Source organism: Prionailurus viverrinus, chromosome C2 (assembly GCF_022837055.1).
Source record: "Prionailurus viverrinus isolate Anna chromosome C2, UM_Priviv_1.0, whole genome shotgun sequence".
In the NCBI taxonomy this organism is placed as follows: domain Eukaryota; kingdom Metazoa; phylum Chordata; class Mammalia; order Carnivora; family Felidae; genus Prionailurus; species Prionailurus viverrinus.
The window spans coordinates 90,614,493-90,629,206 of NC_062569.1; the positions used below are offsets into that span (position 1 = coordinate 90,614,493).

The following is a 14,714-nucleotide window of genomic DNA, read 5'->3' on the forward strand; positions in this document are numbered from 1 at the left end:
GTCCCAGGAAACAGTCAGCTCTAGTTGCCCACGGTGGGAATGGGCTTGATAGCTTTCCTTTTCTCTGGGTTTATTTCCCTTCCTCAGCTGTCTTCTCCATTCCCCTTCTAGTGTTTCTCAGGGTTACCTCTCATGTAAAACCACTTCTACTCAAATCTTTGTCTCAGGATCTTTTCCCATGAGGAATCCAGATTGAGAGATGAGAAGCAGGGAATCTAACCTAGGTTTGACTTGAACACCAGGGAGGGAGAGAGGCTGCTTACTGGGGCAAAAAAATATCAGGTGCAGGACTGCATGGCAGGCTCAGAACCTAGTCCTGCCTGGGTCCCTCACTCTTATCTGATAACATTTGTCACAAGTAGAGTGGTTGCTGGAGTAGAGGAATGGCGTGGAATATAAAAAATTTTTAAAATATAGCTATAGAAATACACAAGTAATTTATATATGATATATACTTCTATCTATCTCTATAACTATTTTTAAAATTTTTACTTCTTAAAAACGTATGGCTTTCTGTTTCCTAGACAGTGGGCTCAAACACTGGCCAAAAGACTTGCTTTTCCGTTTGATCAGCATTTGATAGATAACAAAGGACTTTACCATGTGTGATCTCATTTGCTGCTCATGAGGGTTCCAAGGAGGTGATGGGTTAGGATGGGGCAGACGTGAGCTTTGGGGTCCAGAGGCCCAGGGGAAAACCCTGGTTATATGATCCTGGCTGAGCTGCTCTGCCTCTCCCAGTGTTTCCTTTCTGTTACCTGGGGATAATAGATTCCTGACTGACGGGATCTGATGTTTGGTGGCCAAAACAAGGTAATGCACTCATAGTTACAGACCTGTGATTGTGTTGGAGAGGGGGAAGTAGGGGTTCAGAGAGGTTAAGTGACCTCATTCAGGTTACACAGCTAGTTAGTTAGCTTAGGAGTTGCGATATAAATTTGGATCTCTGACTCCAAATCCAGTGCTCTTTTCTCAATTGGACCCGGCCCTGCATCTACTTGGTGGTGCGGGCAGGAGCTAGAGAAGGCACAGCTGTTCTCACGCGGTTGTCTTGGTTTGATTTTGGAATGCGTGGTGTTTTCTTTGTGATGGCTTGTCCTTCCTTCATGGTGTCTGGCTCAGATGGGCATTCAGTGAGTTGTCATTTCCTGAGCCTGCAATGCTGTGAAGGAAGGCGGCCTTGAAGTGTTCAGGGGGTGGCTGGGATCAGATGTTTACCAATGAAAAGCTCCTGAGTGGTTATGCATGTGTGAGTAGCACAGCTCGGGGGTGAGGCTGCCTTGTATCCACTATCCTGGTGGCGTCAGTGGAACAGTGGAGAGGAGGGAGGGGGCGCTGGGGACACATCAGGATCACTTCTTGGTACATACACCCTGGAGGTCAGACCCAGGGTCTTTCTGGAGAGGAGCATCTAGTAGATGCGCAGGTTAGCGCTTACTAGCGTGTATCTTCAAAGCCCAGCTCCTCACAACCATCAACACCTTTCAAAGTACCCCGGACGTCCTGCTTTACATTCGCTTCTCTCCCTGTCCCTCCTGTCAAGAAGACTAAAGAAAAATGTTAACTCCTTCCTAAGTGCCACTTTTTGCTAAGTGGACTTTCAAGATTTTATTTTATTTTATTTTAAATCTTTATTTATTGAGAGAGAGAGAGGAAGGGGCAGAGAGAGAGGGAGAGAGAATCCCAAGCAGACTCTGTGCTGTCAGTGCAGGGCCTGACTCGGGGTTCAATCCCATGAACCATGAGATCACGACCCAGCTCAAAATCAAGACTCAGACATTTAACTGACTGAGCCACCCACGCACCCCTGTTTATTTATTTATTTTAAAGTAGGCTTCACGCCCAGCACAGAGCCCATCACGGGGCTTGAACTTATGATCCTGGGATCATGACCTGAGCTGAGATCAAGAGCCAGGTGGCTTAACTGACTGAGCCACCCGGGCACCCCAGGATTTTCAAGATTTTATTTTTACATCTTCTTTTGAAGGATGGGAAAGGTACTTATTTGCTTAGCCAAGTCCCCAGCCTTCCTCTGGCTAAGTCCCTTTTCCTGTAAACATTTCATTCACCCTGCTGCATGGGAGGGACCCGTCCGCCCCGGACTGGCTCTCAGTCAGTACTACCGGCAGGCAGTACCTTGGCCTTGACATCTCAGCTGAGGAGGCTGCCAAAGGAGCGGTGCCAGAGCTGAACCCCAGTGAGCAGGGCAGGCTTGTGCCCCTCCAGGGGCCCTGCCTTTGCAACACTGGACCCTGTGAATCTAAATTAGAAGCATCCTCTTCTTTTTCTCTATAACACTTATGCTGGTTTGCAATGTGTCTGGGCGTGTTTGCCTATCTTTCTACTTGACAGTCAGCTTTCTGAAGGCAGGGGTCTGTTTTAATACCTGAATACTTACTGACTGCTATTGACTTTCCGATTCCTACTTGCCCAGCATCGTGGGAAGAAGGCAGACAGTTCCCATTCTCAGGTCCCACAGGGATTTCTGACTTGGCCAAGAGGAGTCCTTCATGGTGCTCTCTCCCTGGATCGGGACGGGCTTGTCCTCCACTGGCAGGGGACCATGTGCCTGCGGTCGTGGCCTTAGGAAACACTGCTTTTCATCTGTAGCCTCTTCCCTCTCTTGGATTTCCCACTGGTCTCTCTGGTGATGTCAGGTGGGGCCCCTGCACCCATTTGCCCCCTGACCCCATCCTTGATCCCGTGTCTTCTTCTTATCTTTCCTCTGGTGTCTTTTCCTGCTTCCTGAGCCTTCCTCACTCTTCCTTTCCAGCTGTAACGTGTGGGGAAGACCCCAGAGACTCACCAGGAAGCAAGTATAACTGTAAGGGTAATAAATATGGGCATGGATAACTACACAAATTCCAAAAATTATTCTTCATTCCTTTGAGAGCAGTCCCATGAAATAGCAGTTCCCGTAACACGTTGTAAACTTCTTATAGCTGGTTGCCGTGCATTACAGTGCGTGTGTCAGCTCCTTGTTTCACCTCAAATTCCCAGGGCTAAGACTTCAGCTCTCTGGGTGGGTTAACCTCAAGTAACCCAACAGAGCTTAATATGTGGGAAGTGAAGACACATCTAGGACTTTTTACATAACTCTGGTATCCAGGCTTATCTGGGGGAAGGGAGGGTGGGCGGGGGGGGGGGGGGTCGGTGCAGGGCATCCGCATCTTGTAATCCTCCTGGTGCATCTGACATGCTCCAGGGCTCAGAACTACTGCCCTGAGTCTCCCTCCATCAGCACAGGGATCATGGGGATGACACTGAGTCTGATTTATGGCTATATTGAAAGGCGAGTTGTTTATATCGAAAGGGTTTATTGTGGTGATTCAGTAAAGAGTGATGGCCACTAAAAATTATTGCAGGCGTGTAATGGGAAGAGAACTTGGTTGGTGGTTGGTATATAAAATCTTGTCAGGCAAGGCTGTGGCTCGGTATATTTATGTTGCTCTTATCACCAGCAATTAGCCCCAAACACGGCTCGATAAATGGCTTAGCACAGTGCTAGAATAACTGCAAGAATATTTTAGATGATGATTACTACTCCATGTGCTCGACTGAGCCATCTTAGCAGGGCAGTGAATCTCACTCAACATTCTGTGGACCTGCTTGCTACAAACAAGTGCCTTTTGATGGGTATTAACTCTTTTCTCTCTTTGTACCTGGTAATTCCCTTCTGAATGGGTGGAAATTGTGCCAACATGCGGCCTTAACACCCTCAGCAGCGTTTATTATCATTTTTGAGTCCCTCCAACTAGAATGTAAATGAGAACAGTGTCAGTAGTAGGTGCTCAATAAATATTTGTTAGGTGGGTGAATGAATGAATTTGCTCCAAGTTACACAGCAGGTAAATAGCAATGTTAGTCCAGCTCTGTTAACTACTGTTACTTTTTCTTTGACTCTTAAGTTCGTGAAAAGCAAGGAATGATATCGCTAGTGACTCCCTGTATGCATTTATTGTTATCAGTCGGTGTGGCAAGGACACCTTGAAGTTACTTGTTTTCGAGCACCTTTAGATTGGGGTGAGAAGCACAAGGATTCTGTGGCAGCCCTCGTGCCCTGGGGGCACCTAGAGAAAGACATGAAATTGGGGTCCATGGGAGGACTGAGAAGATTGCAAAGTGCCAGATGTGTGGGGTGGAGGCCTGGGAAGTATCCCAATCCAGGACAGAGAGATGTCCTTGGGTTAAACTGTATGCGAATGGCCACATGTGGATTACGATGTGGTCTTTTTTGGAAAGGGGTTATCTGGGGAGAGTTAATTTTGGATTTTGCTTTACATTTATTTTTAAAGTGGAATATTTCTCCGGCATTGGTGACAATGGCCTAGAAAAGCCAGTTAGTCACCATATGAGATCTTCCCCATGTGGGGTGCTGTTGCCCCTGCCTATTTCCCACCTGCCTTCTGCAGGATGGGTTTAAACCCTCTCCCTCTGAGACCTCTGGGGAGATTTCACTGGCAAACAGTTCTCTATGGGGAACTCCTGCTGGGTCTGAAGTGGTGTCATTCTCTGCTTTGATCCTGGGGTGGAGGGGGCTGGTGACAGCTTATGGGGGTGACTGCTCTTGGCTTCTCCTTGGGAGAAGCAATGGCATCCAGGTGAGGCTGTGTCTACCTCTGTAGGACAGGTTCCAGCCTGCATTCTCCTGCAGTCTTTTTTTTTTTTTCTTTCATTACTTTTGCTTGGTATCTTCTCCTGGAAGTAAAAGGGAAATCACCTTAAATCCAGATTTAATGACCAGACCTGGTTTCTCTTAAGGGAACAAAAAGATGTGGACTGCCCCACCCCACTTCCCCTAAGGTCGTCTTTAGGTTCCACTGTGGACAGGAAGAGAGTATGTGGCCCCTGTGCTATGACGGCCCCCTCCCCACACCAGGCTGGCCCTGGAATGATGGGGGTGGGGGGCACTTACTCATTTACCACAGGCGATGGAGATCTGCCAACTCTGAGACTTCCACTGGGTCTCCACCCCCCACACCCTTGTCATTAGCCTAATAGGCACAGCTTGTGCCTGGAGGGAGCAGGACAGTGGCTGCGAGCATGTGAGCTTGGGAGAACCCATAGGAATTGGGTGCTGGTGTGGTTGTGGGGTGGGGTGGGTCATGCTCTTCCCAGTAGAGTGCAGAGGCTGGGAGCCTTGGGTTTCCCAGGAGCTGAGAAGCTACCAGGCTGGCCACACACAGGTAGAGCATGCCATCCTGCCGTCTCCCACTTGTTCCCCCCACCTTAGCCAGCCCCATCCCTCGGGTGGTCTTGGAGGAAGGTAGTTCTCTCTGCTGTTAAAGTAATTTGGTGACTCTGGGGACAAAGAAATGATACAGCCCTGGGTGGGGGGACTAAAAGTCACTCAGCAAATAGTGTACAGTTCTCAGACATTTCTTTCCTGCTTTACCCTCTGTCGCGGGTCCCTGTCTGCCAGTCCTCCTGGTCAGTCTCCTTCCACCTCCTTGAACTCAGCATGTCCTAAACCAAAATTCATCATCATCCATAACTTGGCTTTATTTTTGTCAGTGTCACCTCTCTCTTTGCCTGGGTTCTGGTGTTAGATGTTTGGGGGACCGTTCAGCAAGTATCTCCCATGTGTTAGGCCCTGGGAACGAGGGTGAGTAAGCCGCAGACCCTGCCTCTGAGAGGAGACCTGTAAATAGCGTGTCTGGAGCACCAGGCTCTTTCTAAGCACTTGAGTTGTGTTAACTCACTTAATCCCCACAGCAGCACTACGACATAAGCGCTGACGTTGTTCCGCCCATTTTGCAGATGGGCACATTGAGATATAGGTTAGACCAGGCTGAACCGATGAACACGGCAACCTGGTCCCAAGTCTGGGCTCTTACTTGTCAAGTCCAGGCAGACGGTCAGGAACTCACACCCCCAAGGGCCCAGTAGGGCGCCAGCAGTTTTAGCAGCAGAGACGGTGCATGCCAGCTTCTTCCTGGTGGGAATGGGGAATGCTTGCAGCAGAGGGGAGGCTGGCTATTAGGTGGGACTAGGTTGGGAAGAATATAGACTTCTGGGCCAAGTTGTTTTTTTTTTTTTTTTCTTGAGGCAGTGGGGATCCCTGGAAGGTTCACATGCAGGAGAGGAAGTGGATGTGGCCCTGTGTGTGTTAAGAAAGGTGGTGTTAATGTTGGTGTATGGAGCTGAAGGGAAGCGCCTACAGGGAGAGGACGAGTGGGAGGTGAGTGGGGACCCTGCCACCCTGTCATGTCCGTGAGACTGAAGACAGGGGGTAGCTGAGGGTCAGGGCCTTCAGACAAGATGGGGAGGGTCACAGGCAGCATCTGGGAATTTACCTATTAGTTTCTTCTTGCCTTGGTTACCAGTGGTGCCAAACTGGTTCCCTCATGCTCTCTACCCAGGACACCAGTTCTCTAGTCTCTGGGGAATGAGATATCACCTCCTTCCAGGGGAGACCTGGGATGGATCCCAGGGGCCCTCCTCTTTACCTTTTCTTGGGCTTTAAATATCCCATGTCAGTCTCTTCCCTTCAAATCCCTAGGGCTCAGCCTTTATCCGGATGTTAGGTACCCAAACATTCAACCTCCTAGCCTCTCCTCCCTCTAAAGCTCCCAGCCAGCCCTGTCAGGTGCCCAGAGACCTCATGCCTCAGAGAACTTTACTCTTCTCTGGGGCCCGGTATCCTGGCCACCCGGACCCCCAGCAGAGCTCCTGGTGCTTTGCAGGCCCTATATGCCACCTTCCACCTACTGTTCTTTCTCAGAGGCCACCTGACAGAGTGCAGAGTGAACCTCCTTGTTCATTGCCTGCCTCTCCCCGCCCGCTGAGAGTGTCCAGTTCCCGAGGCGGGGCCTCGTCATGCTCACGACTGTGTGTCCTATGCCTCCACTGTTCAAATCCCAACTCTGCCGTGCCCCAGCTGTGTCTCCTTAGCAGGTTTCTCCTCTTTCTGAGCCTGTTTTGCAGAAGATGGAATATAGTAAGAATGGTTACCCCTGAGGGTTGTGTTGAACACTGTATGTGATGATATATACAAAGCACTTTGCACAGGGACTGCCAAGGAAAATGCCCTGAACGAATGATCTGTGGTCTGTCCTGGCTGCGTATCATTTGCACTTGTAAATTCCCACACATTACAGGAGAGCCCAGTGTTTCTGCCACATGCCTGTGTGTTTGGATGGTAGTAAACAGGGTAGAAGAAAATTGCGTTACCTCCAAAAGGAAGGCTAAGTGGAGGAAGGGCTAGGCCCTGGGTCCTGGTTTTTATCACACCCTTGCCCCATCCTTATTCTGTCTGGTGGCCACCAAATGCCTAGTGCAGACCCACTAGGAGCAAGGCAGCCTCCAGAACTGACTGAGACCAGCCTGGGAGCTGGCACAGGACTTCCTGGGTGAGTGTGAACTGGGGCATGGGCAGAGCCAGGTCCCCCTGAATTCAGAGGTGACTGTAGCTGAGGGAGGCTGCAAGGAGGTCAGGACTGTGACTCGCATCCCTCTGAGGACTGTTCTAGAGAGGCCGGTAAATAAACTGAGAGTGGTTTTTAAAGAGTAGAAGCCACTGGGGAAGAGAGGGACACACATCTGCTTCTCCCAGATGTGCTTCTTTCTGTAACTTCATTAAGACATGTACTCATGCAGCAAAGGACAACAAAACCGCCCACGGGCCAGCAGAGGCCTCAGCGTGGAGAGTGCTCTGGGTTGGTGAGGACTATTGGGGAGAAGGCCTGAGAGAAGCCAAATGAGACACTCGAGGGATCTGGCCTGAGGGCGAGTGACAGCCAGGACATTGAATCACATCCCTTGCCCCTAAGTGAGTGTCCAGGTGGGGTAGGGCCCAGGCCTGGGCAAGAGATTGGTGATGAAGTCCAGAACATTCCCCCAGCTGGTTAGACCTTGCAGGGGGGACAGAGGGGGGGTACGCAGGGCTGGCCAGCTGGGTGGACTGTTGGAGGACTGCTGGGAAGTGGCCTGCCGGCTTCCTGCCTGTTCATAGACTCGTGTGCCCCAGACTGGGCCCCTTCCCTCCAGTCCTGCTACCCTAACACTGTGCAAGGGGCCCCCTGTGCCTGGGCTGCACTCAGGATGCCTGGGAAGGGGCTGTGCCAGCACCAGAAACCACAACAGACCCTGACCCTGGCTAATGGAGGCGGTCTTGAAATGGACCTTTTTTCTTTTTGGCTAAATTAACATTTGGCATTTCAGGGTGCTGGCCCCATGCCCGGCTGCTCTGGCCTTCTGCCTGTCAGCTCCTTTGAGGCTATTTTTGCCATTCACTTATTTATTAACTATTATTGCTCCCCAGGACAGATGGGCACACACACACAGACATGCATGTGCGTGCACGTACACATGCCCTCCAACCCAGAGCCCACTGGAAAAGCTAACCTGCACCCACCAGGTGGAACATGGTGTGCAGAAGGGGGAAAGGATCAAAAGGATGGTCGCTGGGTTGGGGTAGAGGAAGGGCTGATGGGAGGCAGGGGCCTCCCTAAGCTCATCATTCCCCAGAAATGCCTTCCACCCACCAAAGCATCTCTGTTCCTATTCTCTCGCCTTCAGGGGTGTTCAGTCCCAGGAAGGGCTCATGTGGGAGAAGACTGTGGGCCTTGCCTGAACCATCTTTCCAGAGAGATAAGCAGGGGGCCTGGGAGGACTAAGGGCCCCCTTGCTAGGACTTCTCTGTCTAGCTCCACCAAGCCCCCAACTTCCAGAGGAGGGAAACTTGGCACCTGCCTTCAGAGAGCTTGCGGCCTGGTGGGGACGATGCTGGGCTGTGCTGGTGAGATGAACAGTCCTCAGGCCTACCACCTGATAACAAAGTGCATCAGAAGGAACAGGCTGGAATTGAGGGGCGGTGTGCACACAGGTGTCTACCATTTGATCCCTCTGACAGCAGGTTGCTAGCAGCAGAACGGAGCCCCAAACCACACAGACCTGTAAGACTGTCCTAGGTGCAGGGCACTGCCTGTGGTACAAGGGCACCTAGAGCACCATGCAATAATCCCCACCCTTGCTTCCAGTCTCTTTATTTCGGGACCAGCCTATCTGCTCTGAGCCTGGGGCCCCAGCCATGTTTCCCTCCATGGCTCCGGGGGAGCCAGGGGGAGAACAGAATGAACAGCAGGGACCTTCTGCCTGAGTCTGTCTGGGCCTTGTCCTGGGCCTTGGCTTATACTTGTGAGAAATGGGAATGACGCTCCTGCCACAGCAGGGAGTGAGGACATCAGGACCCATAAGTGATGGTGACCAGGCCCGAGTCCTGGGCTAGCTCCCTGTTTTCTCCCACCCAGCTGGCCAGCCCCACCCTTCCCTTGGTAGGGCATGTGGCATCTAATTTCCTCATTCCCCTGGGCCCTTCTCTGCCTCAAGAAGACACTGCCTTCCTGAGACTGGATACTTACTGCAGAGAGACTGCCAGCTGGGGGCTTTTCTGCCTTGGGACCCAGTGCCAGCCCTTCTCAGGATGGCATCAGGGAACTCCCTAAGAGCAGGGGGCTTGCCCCTTCCATCAGACTGGGAGCTGAGGGCACGGGCTGCATCTCCCCCATCAAGACTAGGAGCTCCTGAGGACAATGACCATGCATCTCCTATCAGACTAGAAGCTCCCTGAGGTCAGGGGCTGAGTCTGTCCCTGCCAGATTGGGAACTCCCTGAGGACAGGAGATGTTAGCATCCCCATCAGACTGGGCGCTCCCTGAGGATGGAATCAGACTTCTTCTTCCCCACTTCAGGACCCAGTTTCTGGTTGTGGGACACAAAGGTACCTGGTCCTTAGTACCTGGAAAATCTGGAAAGAGGATGGAATGCTGGAGGCTCCACAGCTGTAGCCAGGGATGCTGGACGAGGAGAAATTTCTCACCTTTCTGTAGGAAGTCAGAGCCAAGAATTACATCCCCTTACAGAAGCTTCCCTCCGCTTTTCTTTCTCCTCGGTGGTGGGGTAGGGATGGGTTTTACAGGCAGAGTAGGGGGTGGCCAGGATTTCACAAGTATGATAGCAATTGAGCACTAAGTGTTTGTGCTAAGCTCAGGGTGTGAGTGAGGGAGGTAGGTGCAGGTGTGGGATGGGTGGGCAGTCAGGAAGGGGGCTGGCCTGGTGCCTCTGGTGGGCAAGACTAAGTGCCCTCTTGAGCTGCTGCCTCACATGATCTACTCCTGAGCCCAAGGCTGGGGCAGCCCTGGTAACTGTCCTCTCCGTGTCCTCGAACTCAACCCTGGTGCTTCTCCTCAGGAGGGACATTTGGGAGGTCCTCTCTGCTCTGTGCATCCAGATTATGCCAGGCTCTTGTCATACTGTGATCTATGTGTGTCTGTATCTTTCTCCCCTACTTGAGAAGGGACTGTCTCATTAATTTATTTGCTTGTCTCTCTCCTAGAATGGCCACAGCCCTTGGACTCTTCTGGAGTACGATGGCTTCTAAGGGCTCTCAGTAGCATGAGGGGGCACTCATTGAGAAGGGGTTCAAGCTTGCTGCCGGAGGGTCTGGCAGGGAAACGATTGTCATATGGTCTGGTCGTCCTGGTAGGGGCTACAGGAGAGGGGGGTTTGCAGCTCCCCCAATCATGAGCTGAGCTCACTGCCCTTGGCCTGTAGTTATGACTCTGTTGCTGTGTGGCTTAATGGCAGGTGCTTGGGCTTTACAGACAGGCAGCTCTGGATTTGAAACCCACCTCTGCCACCTACCTGTATACAAGTTACTTTGGAAGAGTGACCACAATGCCTGACCCTCAGGGTCCGCATCTGATCACATGGGGCTGTTGCTATCTACTCCACAGCCGTGGCTCAGGATTTGTGCACTAATCTGTGTAAAGCACTCTGACCTTCCCCGCTGGTCATGGAAATGCCACGGATAGGCCGAGAGGAGGAGTTCAGTCAATTAAATGTTTTTTCCTGGTCTTGTGTGTTTTAACTTCCGGCTGCTTTAGCTACTCATCTAAATCTTGTCTCAGCTTTGGTGCCACTTTGCTGAGAGAAGGGGAGAAAGTGTGGCCATATTAGGAGCTGAGCAGAACCCTTTGAGGGCCCCTTTCTGCCCAGGAGGAAGCTGGCAGTCCCCGTGCCTGCACACAGTTCTGCCTCCCAGGCAAGACTGCATTATTATGAGCTAATGTCTGTGCTGTCTCTGGAGTGGCCAGGGAAGAAACATCGAGTAATATGATTACTACAACAGTAATAATAACAGCAACAACACCAACAAGCACACATAATTATGGAGAAGGCCAACATTTGAGGGCCTGGCTCCAGGCCAGAGCTGTGGTTAGTGCACGAGGGGTGGCCATGGGGCTTGAAGGCAACGGCTTTCAGGTTTTTCATACTCACATCTCCCTCACACAGTCTTCCCCCATTAAATACAAAGCCTCTGGACAAATCAGTAAGTCTCTTCCACGATAGCATAGCAGTTGGGTTTGATGTGGTATGATCTTGTGCTCATCCCAGAGTAGGTAAGGAGGTCCCACAAAGGGACTCAGCAGGCTCCATCTGTCCTGTGCACCCCCTGCCCGCTGCTCTCCACTTGCCCACTCAGAACGCCCCCTACCAAGACATCGCCCACTGTAGACTTGTGCCCACTCTTGGGTGGCAGTTTGAGTCTGAGAGCAGGGGGCAGTTGGCCAGTGGGAACTCTTTCCATAGTTCAGGTCAATGGCCAGTGTGGACCACACCCAGGCCCTGGATTTAGGAGTCGGTGTCATAGTGACATGCTCACATCACAGGATATGATTATTGTAGTGCAGTAGCTAAGGACTGCCTAGGTTGTAATTCTGGCTTTGTCATGCATCAGCTGTAAGATCTTGGGTAAGTTCCTTAACCTCTCAGAGCCTCAGCTTTCTCATCAGAAAGGAGAAATAATAAAAGTAACTTCATAGCAGTGTTATCCATGCTAATGATAGTATGTGGCACATGGTAAGCCCATGAGGGTCAGTTCTTTTATAGTTATTATTATTTTGGTAGGGACAATAAAATACCTTCAACAGCTCCCACCTGTGGGTTCTGTTATATGTTGAGTTGTATTTTCCAAAAAGATGCTGAAGTTCTAACTCAGTACCTATGACCTCATTTGGAAATAAGGTCAAGTTAGATGAAGCCATTAGGAAGGACCCTAACCCAATATGACTGGTTTCCTTATAAAAAAAAAGGGGGGGAAATTTGGACCAAGAGATAGACATTCATTGGAGGAAGATGGCCTGAAGACACAGAAAATGCCATCTACAAGCCCAGGAATGCCACGGTTACCTGAAGCTAGGAGGGAGGCCTGGAAGAGATTCTCCCTCATAGTCCAGAGGAACCCTGGGCTGACACCTTGATTTTGGACTTCTGGGCTCAGGACTATGAGACAATAATTTCTGTTGTTGAGCCTTCGGTTTGTGGTGCTTTGTTAGAGCAGAGCCCCAGGAAACGAATGCAGGATCTGAGGAGGGTATGGCCCATTGACCCCCACTGCCACCCTGAGCTACCTGCCACCCTCAGGGGAGAAGAATGGGGTTGGCACTGAGAAGACAGGTTTGGCTGGCCTCTAGTACCTGGAATCTGTGTCAGATGGCCCAGGCTCTTGGCCTGCAGGTGAACAGAGTTGGAAACATTTGTAGGGCCTGAGACACAAATAGCCCACCCCTCACTTCCCACCCTGTCTTCCTGCCTCTCTCCTCTGCTTCTTAGAGCACTCCCCACCTCACCCCTGCTCCAGGCAGGAGGAAATGGAGAAGGGAGGTCATAAATCCCCAGAGAGGGCAAGCCAAGGTAAGATTTGGGCCTGAACATCTCTGCCCCTCTCCCCGCCTGTCTCCTAGAGACTTAAATCTGTTCTCTAGGCGGGAAATGGCTTGCCTGTCTGGGATGTATCTGTATGTCTGTGCGTGTGTGTGAGTGTGTGTATAAAGAATGTCCCTCATTAAGCTGCTGTGGGCCTCGTGACCATGACTCATAAACGTACAATCAAGCTGCACTGGACAGAGGAGACCTGTCCCCGGAGTGGGTGATGCCGGCTTCCGATGCAGCAGCCAGCGCCAAGGCCCTCCACGGCCCACCTTGGCAGCCCGCCCCTGTCTTCTCCCTTCAGAGAACGGGTTGTTCAGTGTCACTTGAGGGAACAGATAGGTCTTAAGTGCCTCTGTCTGCAGGGTGTGGGGATCCAGCGATGAGGAAGGTGCTGGCCTCATCACTGGGAGCTTGTCATTTGTGCAGGATGGAGGGGTGGGTAGTGTGTAAGGCAAGCACACAAATCTAAGGAGAATAAAATAAAGGAGCATGGAGAAGTGCAGGTTGAGAGTAAGGAGTGGGGAGAGGGTCTGGGGAGGAGGAAAATTTGGGGATGTTGGGGCGGGGTGAGCCCATGGGGCCTTCATGAAGGCGGCTCTGGAGCCCCGACATTGCTGCCGGGGGAAATGCAGAAGCAAAGTCCTGGAAGCGGGAGTGTGCAGGGTGTGTCTGGGCACACGGAGTCTTCCTGGTGATCCAAGTGCAGAGTCCTCCCTGGGGCAGGTGGGAGAGAAGGCAGAAAATGTAACCCATTACGGCCTCAGATGCTGGCGGTGGAGGTCTGTGTAATATCGCTGTAAGAGGAGATCTTTTGAGGGCAAGAGTGCATGGTTCAGGCTGTACTTTAGAGGGGAGTTGGACAGGGAGAGTTTGTGGTTTGGGGAGAATGCAGCCCTGGAAAGAGGCTGAAGCAGGTCTGGGAGGTGAGTGGGGAGCACAGTGGAAGTGGGAAGAAAGGGTGAAGGGAGACACATTTCTCTGGGCAATTGAAGATTTGGCAAGCGAGGAAGAGGAGGCATGGAAGATGAGCCAGGGTAAAGGAATAGTGCTGCCATTCAAAGGGAGGTGGGTGGGCCGTGGCTCCCTGGCCTGTGGCATGTGGAGGGAAGGGGCCGGTGTGCTTGGGGTCAGAACTGGAGCCTCTGATGTGATGAGAGGAATCATCATGGGGCTAGGGAGATGCAGAGCCCTCTCCGGGGAACCTGGGATGGTGGTGACATGGGATCCTTGGGTGAACATGTGCCATTTGCCGTCTCAGGACGAGCGGCCAGGGTGGGTCTCAGCTCCTGGGGCCCCGGGTGCTTTGTAGCTCAGACCTGCCAAGGGGTGCCGTGGCCAGGGCTCCCAAGGGAGATCTCTGATTCCTGCAGTGGCTGTGTCCTTGCCCACAAAAGAGTTGGTAGCCATGGCTGGGTCCAGGGTCTTCCTGTGCTGGAGAACCACTCTGGGTCTTTATCCAGCACATTTGTGGCCTCTCAAGCTGTCTTACCTGGCAAGACTTCATTTAGATCGTTTTCTGTGCTTCACTATGTAGGTTTCTGAAATGTCAGAGGTTGCAAGAACATTAGCTGCCATAGCCAATTCTTATTTTTAGTGGCATGAATGGATGCCCAGGCAGGCGAGGTGACCACCCAAAGTCACGGGGCTAGTCAGGGCTGGTTTAGCCCTTTATTAAGGGATTGGGATTTAGACCTGTCTTCTGAATGGAGATACTGTCCTCTTTCCTATGTGTGGGTTTCCGGCCTCTTCAAAGTCAGGAGCTACATGTCCATCCTTGCCACTCAGCCAAGTGGACATTAACAAAAATTTGTCACCTGAATAAAAAGAAGTACAGTGTCTAGCACATGAAAATATTTATTCAGTTGGGGAGTGGCAGGTGCAAGGGCTTAAGGAAGTGTCCTCTCTGGGGGGCTGGCTGTCAAGGGCCTGTGAGAGAGGAGAGCTCACCGGCTTTGGCCATGGGGCGATTGTTTCCATCACTGCCTTGTTGAGGAGCCCAG

At 51.6% G+C, this 14,714-nt stretch overlaps 1 protein-coding gene and 1 long non-coding RNA gene across 2 annotated transcripts in view; one reads left to right on the forward strand and one right to left on the reverse strand.

Annotated features, from left to right (window-relative positions):
• ADCY5 (adenylate cyclase 5) overlaps positions 1 to 14,714 on the forward strand; it is a 146,712-nt gene that overhangs the window by 11,394 nt on the left and 120,604 nt on the right. The gene's annotated exons all lie outside the window — the stretch shown is intronic.
• LOC125174587 (uncharacterized) lies at positions 6,677 to 11,579 on the reverse strand. The gene is made up of 3 exons (XR_007155458.1): positions 11,281 to 11,579; positions 9,740 to 9,824; positions 6,677 to 6,916 (listed from the first exon to the last, which is right to left on the reverse strand). It is a non-coding gene; the product is annotated as an uncharacterized LOC125174587 (long non-coding RNA).